Genomic DNA, 6,109 nt, shown 5'->3' on the forward strand with positions numbered 1-6,109 from the left:
TACGATCAACATACATCACAAAACAAGCATCCACTAGGCATGTTATTAGAAGAGGGAGAAGGTTGAGGATAAGAAGGCCTACCTCTCCCCTTAGATTTGGAGGGAAGACATGAGACTTGGGAGGTAGGACTTTCAACCTTTGCCTTGATAGCGGACATTTCCTTCCCCAAGTGTGTCATTTGTGAGGAGAGATTGTAAATTGCATTTAGATTACTGACCAAGTACGCCGAAGAGCTACTCTTCCTAGTTGACTCCCTTTCTCCATCTTACCAATCTCAATAGTATCTCACTACGTTTTCAATTATGTCTACCACTTCCTCTTCTGTTTTATTCATGATGGGACCTCCTGCTCCTCCATATAGACATGACTTCCCTTGAGGACTAAGGCCTACATAGAATATTTGAATAATTTGGTATGTAAGAATTCCGTGGTGAGGACATTCTCTTTGATACTCTTTGTATCGCTCCGATGCTTCATAGAGGTTCTCACTAGGCCTTTGTTTAAAACTTTGAATCAAATCTCTAACCTCCACCGTTTTCTTTTGTGGATAGAAACTCCTTGGTCACTTCGTTTCATGTCCTTAGAGAATTCGGCTTGAACTCCTTGTCTAGCCATTCTAAGGCATGCCCTATGAGGGAAAAGGGAAAGAGCATGAGGCGGATGAATTCTTGGGAAATTCCATTCACCTTGAAAGTATTGCAATATTTTTCAAATTCCTTGAGATGATTTAGTGGGCTTTCATGCTTGGTGTTGTAGGTGGAACAATTTCACACTCAAATCTATATGCACCGGGAATCCCCAATTCTTTCAACGCCACCCTTTGATTTTCTCCCATTCTTGCTTGTTCTTCTTGTTGTGGTTCTTCTTCACTTGAAGCGCTAGAACTCAAAGATCGTCTAGCTACCCTTAACCTTGCAATAGTCCTTTTAATCTTCGAATCAAATGGAACTAGTGAATTACCACGTGCTCTATGCATATAATCTCAAAATAAATGATTAGTAGCATGGCTACAAGTGTAGCCTACAAAAAAAAAATCTTTTTGTTTTTTCAATTAAGGATGAAATAGAGTCAACAACTATAACAAAGCACCAAAATCATTCCCCAACAACGGAGCCATTTTAACGAAAAGATAATAATGTAGGTCGTTTTCTACCCTTTCGTAGGGCAAAACTAAATTTATAAACACTCGACCAACCTAATACTTGTATATGGTAAGTCAAGGGTCGAACCCAAAGGAATGAGTTGGTGTAAGCTATAGCCTAGGTCAAGCTACTTTAAAGATTGTAAAAAGATCTTTTTGGCTACTAAGGTATCGAGAAACCAAGATAAATCGAGAAATTTAATCTACTAAACACTTGGGATATAGTTTCCACATGAAAGCTCAATGATTGTGCTAATTGGTGGATCACTCAATGAATTCAAACATTACAAATATCAATGAATAGTTGCAATCAATGGAATCTAAAAGCTATCTCCTATAAGCCAAACTAGGGTTCACTATGAATGGCAATCAAGGAAAATCACAATCAAATTCAATCAATTAAAGCAATTCTAAACACAAGGGTTCATGTCATTGAAAATTGCAATGCAATCTAGATTATTCTTATAGGTTGATCACTAGTCTAATTAATCACATGCACAACTATGTCAACTAATTTAACTTCAACAATTCGATCAATCAAGGATCATGAACTAGCAAAAATCATCAATCTAGCATGCTTCCCCTTCTCCCTGGCAAATAATCTACTCATTAATTATGGCGAAATTGAAAAACAAAACAAATTCAATCACAAACATATTTAGTTCATGTTTAATAAAGAAGAAATTCAATCATTCAACAAATTCTAAAGCAAAAAATATAATTAAAACCAAACATTCAAGAATTAAAGAAAATTACTATAAAAGTAAATTCAAAGGAAAGAAATCTCACAAGCTTTCAATGATTTGAAGAAGAAATCCAAGATAAAGTTGAAATAAAAGATCAAATTCAAGTACAATCAAGTAATCCTAAGTTTCTCTCTCTACTATTTCTGGAAAATAAGTGTCAAGTACAAAAATAAGTCGTCTCCCCCAAAAAAAAAGTCAAAAGCTATAAATAGAAAATCGAGCCAAGGGGATCAGGGCTTCTGGTGCGTGCGCACCACTGAGGCCCTACGCGCACGAACAGTGAGGTCCGCGCGAGCGCACCCCTGCTGTGGTGCTCATGACTTGCCTACTTCGCTTGCTCCCGAGTATCCCTATCATCGGTGCACTAGAGGTGATGCCTGCGAGAAAGGCAGCTCTTTCATCTTCTAAACACTTGAACACTTCAAGGCGAAGCATTGCTTCCAAGGTCCTCGTGCTTGCGGAGCTAGCTTTAATTGCATGTTTCGATTCTCGAACTTAGCTCCATCACTCCTAGTCTAATTAATCACATGCACAACTATGTCAACTAATTTAACTTCAACAATTCAATCAATCAAGGATCATCAACAAGCAAAAATCATCAATCAAGCATGCTTCCCCTTCTCCCTGGCAAATAATCTACTCATTAATCATGGTGAAATTGAAAAACAAAACAAATTTGATCACGAACATATTCAGTTCATGTTTAATCAAGAAGAAATTCAATCATTCAACAAATTCTAAAGCAAAGAATATAATTAAAACCAAACATTCAAGAATTAAAGAAAATTACTATAAAAGTAAATTCAATGGAAAGAAATCTCACAAGCTTTCAATGATTTGAAGAAGAAATCCAAGATCAAGTTGAAATGAAAGATCAAATTCAAGTACAATCAAGTAATCTTATGTTTCTCTCTCTACTCTTTCTGGAAAATAAGTGTCAAGTACAAAAATAAGTCGTCTCCCCAAAAAATGAAAGTCAAAAGCTATAAATAGAAAATCGAGCTAAGGGGATCGAGGCTTCTGGTGCGTGCGCACCACTTAGGCCCTGCGCTCACGAGGGGAAAACTAGGTCGTTATCTAATCTTCCCTCGGTCAAACTAAATTTATAAACACTTAACAAACCCTAATACGAGTATAGAGGCAAGTCAAGGGTCGAACCCAAAAGAAACGGTAATGTTCAAGCACTTTCAATTATGCGCCTAAGCTAGGTCGAAGACGAAGGTAAGAGAGAATACTAACAACTAACAAAACAAGTAACCAAGGAAATAAAACACTAGGAACGGGGATCAACAAGTAATCATGTCAATTGCAACAACTTGGGAAGCGCATGCCAATCAAAGGTTGTGAGGACTAATGATAAGAGCAATCAATAGGAATCAAAGAGCTATCTCCTAATTGTTAAGCTAGGGTTCACTATGAATAACAAACTAAGAGAATCACAATCAAAACCAATCAATAATTGCAATTCCTAAATCAATTGTTCATGTCATTAGCAATTACAATGCAATCTAGCATAATTCTCAAGGCCTAATTGAATTACACACATTCAAACCTTCACTAATCACTTTAATCTCAACAATCAATCAACACAATTCCCAAATTAATCACAATTAATCAATCATACAAGTTTCACTCAATTCCTAGCCAAACAACTATTCAAGAATCATCATCTATCAACTAACAACTATGGAAATCAAGAATCAACAAAATATCAAGAACAATTACACAAATAAAGCATCAAACATCAAAATTAAACCAAACAAACATGAAATTAAACAAAGCAATAAGGTGAGATAGAGTTAAGAACGCTCATTGATAATAGAGAAGATCTTGAACACAATTGTCACCCTTGTGTCTTCAATCTCTCAATCACCATTGAAATCCTTCACTTTCTCTCTCTAAAACTACTCCTAATCTAGCCTAATCTAGAGAGAGAAGCACTCAACCTAAGAGAGAGAACTATTCTAAGACTAAGAATTATGTGAATGAATGATAATAAAAACCCCCAAAAACAATATATAAACAAAAGGAGAAATGAAACTTAAAATCGTAAAAGACCCAGAATTCCGCGCCCTCGGAGAAATCGGCCGCGCCCGCGGACACCCTGAAAGCCGCGCCCGCGGCAAAAGCCTGCGCCCGCGGCTAATCCCCTACTCCCAAAGCTCAATCAGGGGGCCGCGGTCTCTCTGAGACGGAGCGCCCTCTCCAAGTTTCCCGCGCCCGCGGGGCAGCCGCGGGAAGTTCCTGCCAAAATCTGGCCATTTGTGCTTCTTGAGCCCGCGCCCGCGGCTTCACAGACCCGCGCCCGCAGCCTGCTGGCAATACCTTAAAGACCTCTCCGAGGCCTCTCCAAGGCCTCTCTAAGTCCTCTCTAGCCAAATGCTTCTTCCTTGCTTGGTCATTAAGGTCTCAACTTGATTCCTTTGCAAAGGTGATTCTCCAAGTACCTACATAAGCAAACAAAGAAAGGAAATAAAAGGGAAAAGGAGCCAAATAAAAGGAAAACACGAGAAAAACACGAGAACCATAAAGAAAATAGGAGAAAGAGAAACTAAAGGAAAAAGGACCAAAAATAAGAGAAGAAAGCATGAAAAAGGGAAAGAAATAACCCTAAAAGACTACCCTATGAGTTCCATAAATGACACTCATCACACGCGCACACCAGGGTTTGCGCGCACGCACAATGAGGTCCGCGCGCGCACCCTTGATGTGGTGCTCATGGCCTGCCTCCTTCGCTTGCTCCCGAGCATCGCCATTATCGGTGCACTAGAGGTGATGCCTGCGAGAAGGGCAGCTCTTTTATCTTCTAAACACTTGAACACTTCAAGGCGGAGCATTTCTTCCAAGGTCCTCGTGCTTGCGGAGCTAGCTTGAATTACATGTTTGGATTCTCGAACTTAGCTCCATCAACCTCCTTAAATGCTTTAGAGCTTCCTCCCTGGTAATCAAACCTTGGAAAGCTCATCACACCAACAAAACAAGTCAAAGAAACAAAGAAGCGAGAGAAATTGTTAAGAAATGAATAAAATAACATGAAAACCATCAAAAGCATGCATTTCTCTAAACTTACACGCAAAACGAGCATTATTATGTATAAATAAGATCGACATAAAAGACTAACAACGAGTATAAAACTACAAAGAAAACCTAGCCTAAGAGTGCCATAAATGACACTCATCATCTACTCGATCGGGCCCGGCTGCCCTTAGGCTCCAAAAGTTGACTTTATTTTTGGGCTTTTACTCATTGGGCTTCCTTTAATTGCATGCTTGGCTTGAGAGATCTTTTACCAAAATGGCTAATTCTACAAAAGTACTTACCAAAACGGCTAATTATAAATTTTAATTCCAAAACTAGCTAAATTATTGATTTGGAAGAAAAACTATTTATTATTTCTTTATTTCTTTAGTTTTTTATTTTATTTTAATTTGTCTGTTTAGGTTTATTTTTAATTTTTTTTTTGTTTTTAATTTGTTGAAAAATTTGAAGGCCATTAATTGATAATCATGCCTTTTCACGACTACTTGGCAGCTTGCCACGAACCATGTTATTAGATATAACATATCTAGTGACATAATCAATAAACTTATCTTTGTTACCAAACTCTTGACCCTTGTGTAATTTATAATCAAGGCTAATATCTAAAGAAGAACTAAATTAATAATTATTACTTGTATTTATTATCATATCTATACTATATATTAAAAGATCCCTGTATAGCGACACATCATCATTCAACAACCTTTAACATCTTGCCACATCATCATCCAATGATCTTAATTAAAAATGCATACAATGAGATTTGAGCCCCTGACCTCATTGAATGGAAACCAAATGCGTTACAATCTTAGCTAGAATTAATTCATGCTTTATTAATCCAAATTTATATATAAACACATACATGTATTAAAATGTAAAATAAAAACAACAAAAAATCCAAAATAAATTATTAATGTCAATGTATTCTAATTTACCTATGTTAAAAAAATTAATAAGTCTTGTAAAGCTACTAATATAAAAACGATATTATTCAAAGTATTAATCAGGGCAAAGCTTGGGTTGCACACTAGTTAAAAGTGAAAAGGATCAATAAAATCTTAATGTGAGGGCTCTTCATATTCAAATTCAAACTCAGATTCAAGAACTTCTAAATTATTATTCTCATCAACATTTTTTATTATCTCATTTGAGCATTGGAACCTCATTAGCCACTATATCCGA

The 6,109-nt window shown here is 36.9% G+C and overlaps 1 non-coding gene across 1 annotated transcript; it reads left to right on the forward strand.

Annotated features, from left to right (window-relative positions):
- Positions 1-423: 423 nt before the first annotated feature.
- LOC145625711 (small nucleolar RNA R71) lies at positions 424-530 on the forward strand. Its single transcript, XR_014110618.1, has one exon. It is a non-coding gene; the product is annotated as a small nucleolar RNA R71 (small nucleolar RNA).
- Positions 531-6,109: the final 5,579 nt, after the last annotated feature.

Source organism: Chenopodium album, chromosome 3 (genome assembly GCF_948465745.1).
Source record: "Chenopodium album chromosome 3, dcCheAlbu1.1, whole genome shotgun sequence".
Taxonomy (NCBI): Eukaryota; Viridiplantae; Streptophyta; class Magnoliopsida; order Caryophyllales; family Amaranthaceae; genus Chenopodium; species Chenopodium album.